The sequence below is a fragment of the Manis javanica genome, chromosome 3 (genome assembly GCF_040802235.1).
Source record: "Manis javanica isolate MJ-LG chromosome 3, MJ_LKY, whole genome shotgun sequence".
Lineage (NCBI taxonomy): Eukaryota > Metazoa > Chordata > Mammalia > Pholidota > Manidae > Manis > Manis javanica.
In genome coordinates this window covers 48,318,256-48,332,027 of record NC_133158.1, presented here as the reverse complement: position 1 = coordinate 48,332,027, position 13,772 = coordinate 48,318,256, and the positions used below count along the sequence as shown (strand labels likewise).

The 13,772-nt window shown below is 40.7% G+C and overlaps 1 long non-coding RNA gene across 3 annotated transcripts in view; it reads right to left on the bottom strand.

The window, feature by feature from the left end:
• Positions 1 to 12,008: 12,008 nt before the first annotated feature.
• The window catches only part of LOC140848375 (uncharacterized), a 127,295-nt gene continuing 125,531 nt past the window's right edge, over positions 12,009 to 13,772 (bottom strand). For all 3 annotated transcript variants that reach the window (XR_012129144.1, XR_012129143.1, XR_012129145.1), the window contains one exon: positions 12,009 to 12,925. This is a non-coding gene — a long non-coding RNA (uncharacterized lncRNA). The remainder of the gene's footprint in view (positions 12,926 to 13,772) is intronic.

Sequence of the window (13,772 nt, the reverse complement as noted above, 5' to 3'; positions counted from 1 at the left end):
AATATAGTTGTAAATGACAGATCCAATAAAGGCTTGACATCCAAAATATATAAAGAGCTCACCCACCTCAACAAATAAAAAACAAATAATCCAATTAAAAAATGGGCAGAGGAACTGAACAGACAGTTCTCCAAAAAAGAAATTCAGATGGCCACCAGACACATGAAAAGATGCTCCACATCACTAATTATCAGGAAATGCAAATTAAAACCACAATGAGATATCACCTCACACCAGTAAGGATGGCTACCATCCAAAAGACAAACAACAACAAATGTTGGCAAGGTTGTGGAGAAAGGGGAACCCTCCTACACTGCTGATGGGAATGCAAATTAGTTCAACCATTGTGGAAAGCAATATGCAGGTTCCTCAAAATGCTCAAAATAGACTTACCATTTGACCCAGGAATTCCACTCCTAGGAATTTACCCTAGGAATGCAGCACTGCAGTTTGAAAAAGACAGATGCACCCGTATATATAGTGCAGCACTTTTTACAATAGCCAAGAATTGGAAGCAACCTAAGTGTCCATCAGTAGATGAATGGATAAAGAAGATGTGGTACATATACACAATGGAATATTATTCAGCCATAAGAAGAAAACAAATCCTACCATTTGCAACAACATGGATGGAGCTACAGGGTATTATGCTCAGTGAAATAAGCCAAGCGGAGAAAGAGAAATACCAAATGATTTCACTCATCTGTGGAGTATAAGAACAAAGAAAAAACTGAAGGAACAAAACAGCAGCAGAATCACAGAACCCAACAATGGACTAACAGGTGCCAAAGGGTAAGGGACTGGGGAGGATAGGTGGGTAGGGAGGGATAAGGAGGGGAAAGAAGAAAGGGGATATTATGATTAGCATGCATAATGGTGGGTAGGAGAAAGGGGAGGGCTGTACAACACAGAGAAGACAAGTAGTGATTCTACAACATTTTGCTATGCTGATGGACAGTGACTGTAATGGGGTTTGTTGGGGGGACTTGGTATAGGGGAGAGCCTAGTGAACATAATATTCTTCATGTAATTGTAGATTAATGATAACAGAAAAAAATAGAAAGAAAAGGGGGATTACTCCCTGATAGGATAAAACTAACTGCAATTCAACGATTAATGCATGCTTCACATATCCTTAATTTTGATCTTTTAAAGGGTGTCAGATGATCAGCTATGGAAGTACATTTTTCTGATAATATTCCTTTCTCTTAAAAAAAAAAGCAGTTCCTCTGTGGTAATCTCCAATAGGTTCTTCACAATGGTATAAAGGTCATACCAAAGTGTGGACAAAGGGTTTGTTTGTGTTTATACAGAGGATCAAAGCCTAATTTGGCTACCCAGAAAATGAATTAAGATACGATATGAAGAAGAACTTCCAACATCAACATCTTCTGGAAGAGTCATTCCAGAAGATGATCATCAAAAAACTTCAACAAAGATCCTGGCACTGTTGCAGTTGTAGCTGCATTCATCCCACTGGTTCCTGGACTTGCCATTGGAATGAAGGAGATATCTAAGCTGGCCTGTTCATATAGTAAAACAACAAATTTGACTGGATCTATACTGTCAGAACTCAACCAAGAATTAGGAGAAGTGCAAGTTGCAGTGCTCCAAATTCGTGCTATAGACTATCTACTGTTAAAAGAACATATGGGATGTGAACAGTTCCCAGGAATGTGTTGTTTCAATTTGTCTGATTTTTCTCAAACTATTCAAATTCAGTTAGACAATATCCATCATATCATTAAGTTTTCACAAATGCCTAGGGTACCTAACTGGTTTTCTTGGTTTCACTGGATATGGCTGGTAATTGTAGGTCTCCTTTTGTTATGTAGCTGTATTCCTATTATGTTAATGTGTGTATGCAATTTAATTAGTAGTTTAAAAACCTATACATGCTTATGTTACTCTACAAGAAGATATGTCAAAGAAATACTCAATCTTCCCATGTTTTCTTCCGTCTGCTACTTCTATAGCTTCTCTTCTTCCTTCCTAATTACAACCCTTTAGTAGAATTCATGCCTCATATCGAAAAATTACTGAGCATCATAATTCTTCCAACTGGTAAAGATACCTCAAGACAAATGCTGGGCATAGAAGCCACAGGGCATAAATCTGCAAAGAAGTAAAAAGCTAACCTTTCCAAAGAATATTGCTTCTCTCTCACTTACCAACTTTACAATTCCCTGTATGGCCCCGGAAGGTGACTGGTTAGCCAGAGATGGGTAAGATTCCTCAAGGGAGGAACAACCTAAGACAGGCACAGTCGCAGGGGGGCCATCAGGTGAGAAATTGGGGATCAACAGAGGTGAGGCTTAGAACCTCACCCCCCCTGTTTTGAGAGAAATCTTCTGCATCCATGGATGTTTTGTTGCCCTTGTCTAGCTTGGATTAATACTTATTCTATAGGCACAGACCTGATCATCTACATTTGCCCTCTTACAGCACTAAATTATGTTTTCTACATTTATCTTGCATCTACCTACCACTTCAGCATTTTATTTAAAAATAATAATAATAATAATAATAATAAGGGAGAAATGTGGGATTCACATATAAATCAAGTATAAAACTCAAATGAGAGGGGTGGAGCCAGGATGGCGGCATGAGTAGAGCAGTGGAAATCTCCTCCCCAAAACACATAGAGCTATGAAAATATAACAAAGAAAAATCTTCCTAAAATAGAGACCACAGGACACAGGACAACATCCAGACCACATCCACACCTGCAAGAACCCAGCGCCTTGCGAAGGGGATAAGATACAAGCCCCAGCCCGGCGGGACCCGAGCGCCCCTCCCCCTGGCTCCTAGCGGGTGGAAAGAAACCGGAGAGGTTTTTTTTGGCGAGTGCTTTTTGGAAGCCTTAAAGGGACAGGGACCCCGTTGCTAGGGAGGCAGGGTGGTGGAACCGGTGAGCGGGTGCCTGGGACCGGCACCTGAGGACAAAGAATATCCCGCATTTTTCCCTACAGGACCGGTGGGCGGGTGCCTGAGACTGGCACCTGAGGACGGAGGAAATCACGCGTTTTTCCCCCTTTTTTTTTTTTTCTCTTTTTGGCGAGTGCTTTTTGGAAGCCTTAAAGGGACAGGGACCATGGTGCTAGGGAGGCAGAGCAGCAGGACCGGTGAGCGGGTTCCTGGGACTGGTGCCTGAGGACAAAGAATATCGCGCGTTTTTCCCTGTGGGACCGGCGGGCGAGTGCTTTTTGGAAGTCTTGAAGGGACAGGGACCCTGCTGCTAGGGAGGCAGGGCAGTAGGACCAGTGATCGGGTAACTGGGACTGGCACCTGAGGACAAAAAAAAAAATCGCGTGTTTTTTCCTTTTTTTTTTTTTTTTCTGTTCCCTCTCTCATTGTTGCTGTTGTTGTTTTGGTTTGGAGAGTGCTTTTTGGAAGTCTTAAAGGGGCAGGACAGGTCACTTAGACCAGAGGCAGGGAATCTGGGGATCTCTGGGCACTCTAACCCCCTGGGCAGCAGGGAGCACAGAGGCCCCTTACAGAGATAAATAGCCTCCCAGCCACTCCCCCTCCAACGAGGCTCCACCATTTTGGAGGAGCAGCCCCAGCCAGGCCACACCCACAGCAACAGCGGAGATAAACCCCATAGCAACCGGGCAGGAAGCAGAAGCCCTGTCTGCGCACAGCTGCCTAGCACAAGCCAGTAGAGGTCGCTATTCTCCCAGGGGAGGAAGGCCACAAACCAGCAAGAAGGGAAGCTCTTCCAGCGGTAACTTGTACCAGCTCTGCACACTATCTCTATCACCATGAAAAGACAAAACTACAGGCAGACAAAGATCACAGAGACAACACCTGAGAGGGAGACAGACCTAACCAGTCCTCCTGAAAAAGAATTCAAAATAAAAATCATGAACATGCTGACAGAGATGCAGAGAAAAATGCAAGAGCAATGGGATGAGATGCAGGGAAAAATGCAAGAGCAATGGGATGAAGTATGGAGGGAGATCACAGATGTCAGGAAGGAGATCACAGAAGTGAAATAATCCCTGGAAGGATTTATAAGCAGAATGGATAAGATGCAAGAGGCCATTGAAGGAATAGAAGCCAAAGAACAGGAACGTATAGAAGCTGACATAGAGAGAGATAAAAGGATCTCCAGGAATGAAACAAACACTAAGAGAACTATGTGACCAAGCCAAAAGGAATAATATTCGTATTATAGGGATACCAGAAGAAGAAGAAAGAGGAAAAGGGATAGAAAGTCTCTTTGAAGAAATAATTGCAGAAAACTTCCCCAAACTTGGGGAGGAAATAATCGAACAGACCATGGAATTACACAGAACCCCCAACAGAAAGGATCCAAGGAGGACAACACCAAGACACATAGTAATTAAAATGGCAAGGATCAAGGACAAGGAAAGAGTTTTAAAGGCAGCTAGAGAGAAAAAGGTCACCTATAAAGGAAAACCCATCAGGCTAACATCAGACTTCTCGACAGAAACCCTACAGGCCAGAAGAGAATGGCATGATATACTTAATGCAATGAAACACAAGGGCCTTGAACAAAGGATACTGTATCCAGCATGACTATCATTTAAATATGATGGCACGATTAAACAATTCCCAGACAAGCAAAAGCTGAGGGAATTTGTTTCCCACAAACCACCTCTACAGGGCATCCTACAGAGACTGCTCTAGATGGGAGCACTCCTAAAAAGAGCACAGAACAAAACACACAACATATGAAGAATGGAGGAGGAGGAATAAGAAGGGAGAGAAGAAAAGAATCTCCAGACAGTGTATATAACAGCTCAATAAGCGAGCTAAGTTAGGCAATAAGATACTAAAGAAGCTAACCTTGAACCTTTGGTAACCACGAATCTAAAGCCTGCAAGGGCAATAAGTACATATCACTCAATAGTCACCCTAAATATAAATGGACTTAATGCACCAATCAAAAGACACAGAGTAATAGAATGGATAAAAAAGCAAGACCCATCTATATGCTGCTTACAAGAAACTCACCTCAAACCCAAAGACATGCACAGACTAAAAGTCATGGGATGGAAAAACATATTACAGGCAAACAGCAGTGAGAAGAAAGCAGGGGTTGCAGTACTAATTTCAGACAAAATAGACTTCAAAACAAAGAAAGTAACAAGAGATAAAGAAGGATACTACATAATGATAAAGGGCTCAGTCCAACAAGAGGATATAACCATTCTAAATATATATGCACGCAACACAGGTGCACCAGCATATGTGAAGCAAATACTAACAGAATTAAAGAGGGAAATAGACTGCAATGCATACATTTTAGGAGACTTCAACACACCACTCACCCCAAAGGATAGAACCACTGGGCAGAAAATAAGTAAGGACACAGAGGCACTGAACAACACACTAGAACAGATGGACCTAATAGACATCTATAGAACGCTACATCCAAAAGCAACAGGATATACATTCTTCTCAAGTGCACATGGAACATTCTCCAGAATAGACCACATACTAGCTCACAAAAAGAGCCTCAGTAAATGCCAAAATATTGAAATTCTACCAACCAATTTTTCAGACCACAAAGGTATAAAAGTAGAAATAAATTCTACAAAGAAAACAAAAAGGCTCACAAACACATGGAGGCTTAACAACATGCTCCTAAATAATCAATGGATCAATGAACAAATCAAAATAGAGATCAAGGAATATATAGAAACAAATGACAACAACAACACTAAGCCCCAACTTCTGTGGGACGCAGCGAAAGCAGTCTTTAGAGGAAAGTATATAGCAATCCAGGCACACTTGAAGAAGGAAGAACAATCCCAAATGAATAGTCTAACATCACAATTATTAAAACTGGAAAAAGAAGAACAAAGGAGGCCTAAAGTCAGCAGAAGGAGGGACATAATAAAGATCAGAGAAGAAATAAACAAAATTGAGAAGAATAAAACAATAGCAAAAATCAACGAAACCAAGAGCTGGTTCTTCGAGAAAATAAACAAAATAGAGTAGTCTCTAGCCCAACTTATTAAGAGAAAAAGAGAATCAACACAAATCAACATAATCAGAAATGAGAATGGAAAAATCACAACAGACTCCACAGAAATACAAAGAATTATTAAAGACTACTATGAAAACCTATATGCCAACAAGCTGGAAAACCTAGAAGAAATGGACAACTTCCTAGAAAAATACAACCTCCCAAGACTGACCAAGGAAGAAACACAAAAGTTAAACAAACCAATTACGAGCAAAGAAATTGAAATGGTAATCAAAAAACTACCCAAGAACAAAACCCCGGGTCTGGACGGATTTACCTCGGAATTTTATCAGACACACAGAGAAGACATAACACCCATTCTCCTTAAAGTGTTCCAAAAAATAGAAGAAGAGGGAATACTCCCAAACTCATTCTATGAAGCCAACATCACCCTAATACCAAAACCAGGCAAAGATACCACCAAAAAAGAAAATTACAGACCAATATCCCTGATGAATATAGATGCAAAAATACTCAATAAAATATTAGCAAACAGAATTCAACAGTATATCAAAAGGATCATACACCATGACCAAGTGGGATTCATCCCAGGGATGCAAGGATGATACAACATTCGAAAATCCATCACCATCATCCACCACATCAACAAAAAGAAAGACAAAAACCACATGATCATCTCCATAGATGCTGAAAAAGCATTTGACAAAATTCAACATCCATTCATGATAAAAACTCTAAGCAAAATGGGAATAGAGGGCAAGTACCTCAACATAATAAAGGTCATATATGATAAACCCACAGCCAGCATTATACTGAACACCGAGAAGCTGAAAGCATTTCCTCTGAGATCGAGAACCAGACAGGGATGCCCACTCTCCCAACTGTTATTTAACATAGTACTGGAGGTCCTACCCACGGCAATCAGACAAAGAAATACAAGGAATCCAGATTGGTAAAGAAGAAGTTAAACTGTCACTATTTGCAGATGATATAATACTGTACATAAAAAACCCTAAAGACTGCACTACAAAATTACTAGAACTGATAACGGAATACAGCAAAGTTGCAGGATACAAAATTAACACACAGAAATCTGTAGCTTTCCTATACACTAACAATGAATCAATAGAAAGAGAAATCAGGAAAACAATTCCATTCACCATTGCATCAAAAAGAATAAAATACCTAGGAATAAACCTAACCAAAGAAGTGAAATACGTATACTCTGAAAACTACAAGTCACTCTTAAGAGAAATTAAAGGGGACACTAATAAATGGAAACTCATCCCATGCTCATGGCTAGGAAGAATTAATATCATAAAAATGGCCATCCTGCCCAAAGCAATATACAGATTTGATGCAATCCCTCTCAAATTACCAGCAACATTCTTCAATGAATTGGAACAAATAATTCAAAAATTCATATGGAAACACCAAAGACCCCGAATAGCCAAAGCAATCCTGAAAAAGAAGAATAAAGTAGGGGGGATCTCACTCCCCAACTTCAAGCTCTACTACAAAGCCATAGTAATCAAGACAATTTGGTACTGGCACAAGAACAGAGCCACAGACCAGTGGAACAGATTAGAGACTCCAGAAATTAACCCAAAAATATATGGTCAATTAATATTCGATAAAGGAGCCATGGACGTACAATGGCAAAATGACAGTCTCTTCAACAGATGGTGCTGGCAAAACTGGACAACTACATGTAGGAGAATGAAACTGGACCATTATCTCACCCCATATACAAAGGTAAACGCAAAATGGATCAAAGACCTGAATGTAAGTCATGAAACCATTAAACTCATGGAAAAAAACATAGGCAAAAACCTCTTAGGCATAAACATGAGTGACCTCTTCTTGAACATATCTCCCCGGGCAAGGAAAACAACAGCAAAAATGAGCAATTGGGACTACATTAAGCTGAATAGCTTCTGTACAGTGAAAGACACCATCAATAGAACAAAAAGGAACCCTACAGTATGGGAGAATATATTTGAAAATGACAGATCCGATAAAGGCTTGACGTCTAGAATATATAAAGAGCTCACACACCTCAACAAACAAAAAACAAATAACCCAATTAAAAAATGGGCAGAGGAACTGAACAGACAGTTCTCTAAAAAAGAAATACAGATGGCCAAGAGACACATGAAAAGATGCTCCACATCGCTAATTATCAGAGAAATGCAAATTAAGACTACAATGAGGTATCACCTCACACCAGTAAGGATAGCTGCCATCCAAAAGACAAACAACAACAAATGTTGGAGAGGCTGTGGAGAAAGGGGAACCCTCCTACACTGCTGGTGGGAATGTAAATTAGTTCAACCATTGTGGAAAGCAGTATGGAGGTTCATCAAAATGCTCAAAACAGACCTACCATTTGACCCAGGAATTCCACTCCTAGGAATTTACCCTAAGAACGCAGCAATCAAGTTTGAGAAAGACAGATGCACCCCTATGTTTATCGCAGCACTATTTACAATAGCCAAGAATTGGAAGCAACCTAAATGTCCATCGGTAGATGAATGGCTAAAGAAGATGTGGTACATATACACAATGGAATACTACTCAGCCATAAGAAGTGGAAAAATCCAACCATTTGCAGCAACATGGATGGAGCTGGAGAGTATTATGCTCAGTGAAATAAGCCAAGCGGAGAAAGAGAAATACCAAATGATTTCCCTCATCTGAGGAGTATAAGAACAAAGGAAAAACTGAAGGAACAAAACAGCAGCAGAATTACAGAAACCAAAAATGGACTAACAGGTACCAAAGGGAAAGGAACTGGGGAGGATGGGTGGGCAGGGAGGGATAAGGGGGTGGGGGAAGAAAAGGGGGGTATTAAGATTAGCATGCATGGGGGGAGGGAGCAAGGGGAGGGTGGGCTGCACAACACAGAGAGGACAAGTAGTGACTCTACAACATTTTGGTAAGCTGATGGACAGTAACCGTAATGTGTTTGTTAGGGGGGACCTGATATAGGGGAGAGCATAGTAAACATAGTATTCTTCATGTAAGTGTAGATTAAAAATTAAAAAAAAGAAAGAAAGAAAGAAAGAAAGAAAGAAAGAAAGAAAGAAAGAAAGAAAGAAAGAAGAAAGAAGAAAGAAAGAAAGAAAGAAAGAAAGAAAGGAAAGGAAGGAAGGAAGGAAGGAAGGAAGGAAGGAAGAAAGGAAGGAAGGAAGGAAGGAGGGAGGGAGAGAGAGAGAGAGAGAGAGAGAAAAGAAAGAAGGAAAGAAAGAAAGAAAGAAAGAAAGAAAGAAGAAGGAAGGGAAGGAAGGAAGGAAGGAAGGAAGGAAGGAAGGAAGGGAAGGAAGGAAGGAGGGGGAGGGAGGGAGGGAGGGAGGGAGAGAGAGAGAGAGAGAGAGAGAGAGAGAGAGAGAGAGAAGAAGTAAGAAAGAAGGAAAGAAAGAAAAGAAAGAAAGAAAGAAAGAAAGAAAGAAAGAAAGAAAGAAAGAAAGAAAGAAAGAAAGAAAGAAAGAAAGAAAGAAAGAAAGAAAGAAAGAAAGAAAGAAAGAAAGAAAGAAAGAAAGAAAGAAAGAAAGAAAGAAAGAAAGAAAGAAAGAAAGAAAGAAAAGAGGGATTACTCCTTGATAGGATAAAACTATTGGTAAATCAAAGATCAATGCATGCTTTAAATATCCTTAATGTTGATCACTTAAAGGGTGTCAGATGATCAGCTATGGAGGTACTCTTTTCTGATAATATTCCTTTGTCTTAATAAAAAAAAAAAAAGCAGTGACTGTGTGCTGACCTCCAATGAGTTCTGCACAGTGGTATAGAGGGCATGTCAAAGTGTGGGCAAAGGGTCTGTTTGTTTCTATGCAGAAGATCAAGGCCTAGCTTGGATACCCAGAAAATGAACTAAGATATGATATGAGGAGGAGCTTCCGGCATCAGCACTCTCTGGAAGACTTGTGCCGGGGGATGATCATCAAAAAGCCTCCACAGGGATCCGGGAGATGCTGTGGTTGTGGCTGCGTCCACCCCACCGTTTCCTGGACTTGCAATTGGAATGAGGAGGGAGATGTCTAGGCTGTGCATACAGTGAGACAATGAATTTGACCGGATCTATACTGTTGGAACTCAACCAGGAGTTGGGAGGGGTGCAAGTTGTAGCACTCCAAAATCTCATGACTATAGACTATCTATGGTTAAAAGAACATATGGGATGTGAGCAGATCCCAGAAATGGGCTGCTTTAATTTGTCTGATTTCTCTCAGACTGTTCAAGTACAGTTGGATAATATCCATCATATCATAGACAAATTTTCACAAATGCCTAGGGTGCCTAAATGGTTTTCTTGGCTTCACTGGAGATGGATGGTAATTATAGATTTGCTTTGTTTCTGTCACCGTATTCCTATTATGTTAATATGTGTGTGCAAATTAGTTAGTAGTTTAAAACTTATACATACTTAAGGTACTATACAAGAAGATATGTCAAAGAAATAATCAATCCTCCCAAGTTTCCTTCGTATGCTACATCTATAGCTTTTCTTCTTCCTTCCTAATTACAACCCTTAAATAGAATTCGTGCCTCATATCGAATTTACCGAGTATCATAATTCCTCCAGGTGGTAAAGATACCTCGAGACAAGTGCTGGGCATAGAAGCCACAGGGCATAAATCTGCAAAGAAGTAAAAAGCTAACCTTTGCAAACAGTATGGCTTCTCTCTCACTTACCAACTTTACATTTCCCTGTATGGCCCCGGAAGATGACTGGTTAGCCAGAGACGGGTAAGATTCCTCAAGGGAGGAACAACCTAAGACAGGCACAGTCGCAGGGGGGCCATCAGGTGAGAATTTGGGGATCAACAGAGGTGAGGCTCAGAACCTCACCCCCCCTGCTTTGAGAGAAATCTTCTGCATCCGTGGATGTTTTGCTGCCCTTGTCTAGCCTGGATTAATACTTAGTGCATAGGCACACACCTGATCATCTGATCATCTACATTTGCCCTCTTACAGCACTAAACTATGTTTTCTACCTTTATCTTGCATCTACCTACCACTTCAGCATTTTATGAAAAATAAAAATAATAATAATAATGAAGGGAGAAATGTGGGATCAACATATAAATCAAGTACAAAAATCAAACGAATATTCATATTTGACCTGATTGTTTATAGGTCATAATGCGTGATCAAAACCGAAAGTTTCTGTGATGAATGCCCTTGTACTGTTCACCATGTAAGAATTTATTCACTATGTAAGAATTCGTTCACCATGTAAGAACTTGTTCGTTATGCTTCAGAAGATTGGAGACTGATGAGAATTAGGCTTGAGATGGATTAATGATTGTACATTGAGCATTGACCCCCCCATACTGAATTTTATTGTTGTTAACAACCATTTGATCAATAAATATGAGAGATGCCCTCTCAAAAAAAAAATCAAACGAATAATCATATCTGACTTGATTGTTTATAGTTCATGATGCATGATCAAAACCAAAAGTTTCTGTGATATGACTGCCCTTGCACTGTTCACCATGTAAGAACTTGTTCACCATGTAAGAACTTGTTCGTTATGCTTCAGAAGATTGGAGACTGTTGAGAATTAAGCTTGGGGTTGATTAATGATTGTGCATTGAGTCCCCTATACAGAATTTTATTGTTGTTAACAACCATTTGATCAATAAAAATGAGAGATGCCCTCTCAAAAAAAAAAGAGAAAGCTGGAGTTAAGGGAAATGTAAATACATGCAAATTATAGGTATAAGAGCAAGGCTTTCAAACCTTTAAAATAGAAGAGTTCTCCCATTATTTAGGGAGAAGGGCAGCCACAGCAGTTCCTGTGATCTTGACTTTCCTCTGCCCTCTTTGGGGAGAAAATCTGGGAGCAGTCCTAGCTAAGGTAACCAAAAGCAAACACTGTCCCTCCCTGCATGTATCCCAGAACAAGGACACAGGAACAATCTAGAGTGGTTTCCACAGAATCTACGTGAGTAGCAGAAAACACCCAAATGGGAAATGTTCGTTTGTTTTTTGGAATGGAAGGCGCAATGGTAAGAGTAAAATGAAATGGTAAGAGAGCTGAGGTGTTATAGATGTGGATTACTTTTTTATTCATTTTTTTAAAAAGTTGTTCTGGAACACTCCAACCACACAAAAGGTAAGATCCACACTGTTCAGGTGCCGCCCCAGAATTTAACCATCAATCAATATCAAGGCCTCTCAAATCCCTTTGCCGTTTGCCATCACATTTCATTTTCATTCCATGAAAATCACATTTATGCTGAGTTTGAAGAATGCTGGTAGGCTCTTACTTGTCTTGAAATTATACAGTACACTTACTTTGAAAAGATATTAAGGGAAAACTATCTCTGGGGAATCAAGTAAACATCTGAAACCTGGACACTCTTGTCATCACAGCTTAGAAAGTACTAGGTACAAATAAAAGGTCTTAAGGCTACACATACCATATAATCTTTATAAAGAAAATGTTTTCAACATTGTTTGAGAAGGTACCACTTTCACCTTCCTATGTCTGTAAAACCAGTAGACACAGTTGGAGTGAAAATCACAGTAGTAAAGGCATCTTCCAGCTCTCATATTTTGTGGTTCTAGATGGGTGGTTATATGGACATTTTCTTGATGCAATGCTGGCATTTTCTATACTGTCCCAATTAATGGCATGGAGGCACAACACATCACACATTGATGTATAAGACTGGATTCAAATATAAATATGTGGCATCCAACCAAATTGTTCTTCCAACTACACAATGGTCCTCCAGTATTTAATGCCAAGATCTTGATCCGTAAGTGAAGCCTTGTCCAGGCACACTGCAGTGATGGGCAGCAAAAGGGCTCAGCCTGACAGGAGCCAGAGTCTCCTCAGCACAGGGTCCCAGGTGCCTCAGGGAAGCCCCAAGGGCTGCAGGAAGCAATTTTCATGCTGAAGTATTTCTTCAAAACCCTTCATCAGTCCAGAGACTTAAATACAGGTACCTGTAGAATTAGAAAAGATGGACTTAGGGAGAACTAGATGAATGTGGAAGGAGAAGAAGTCTAGAGACCTATCACCCCTGAATGGATTGTGGGGATTGAGTGAAGCTTTGGTGTTCGATGCTAGAGGCGGGGTGAGGTCTACAATACCCCTTGTTTGTCCAGATTGCTTCGGCTCTGGCTGTGAGCAACAGATCTGGGGAGAGACGAAGAGAGCCAGAGGCAGAACCCTCAGGGGACAGTCATCCTCACAAGGTTCCCAGGCAGGTCTGAGGGTTAAACCCTGATTCATGGCCTATGTGTTTCCATTTATTTACACTTTTAAAGGAAAACATGGCTTCCTTAAAATAACTATCTGGTCATGGATATATGGCTTGGATCAACTGTAAGCCCCAGCAGGGAAAGGGTCCTTTCCAAGATGGGTGTCATACTTTTCTCTTCTAGTGGAGGGACTGCTGAAGAGCCACTGCTTCATACATGCACATGCGTATACACACACACACACACACACACACACACACACACACACACACACACATTTCTAGCCCAATAAGGCAGGATGGCCCACAACATTTCTTAAAGCGTTAGCTGTGCTATTCCAATGCAGTGTCTTTGAAGTGCCTTTTGAGAGCCGTGTCTGCTCGCTAGTGACCAAAACAATTGTATCCAAGGTTTTCTGTGTAACCTCCAACAAATGCTTCCTGCTTCCTGTGCATGTGTGCCCTGTTCCCAGTTGTCAGACCAGAAAGGGCTATAGTTTTGCCCAGCAGTGTGGGGAGGAGCCCAAGAGACTCCCTGGCCCCTTGAGTTTGTCGTCAGTGAGGGACTGGCTCTGAGATGAGTGGCTGGG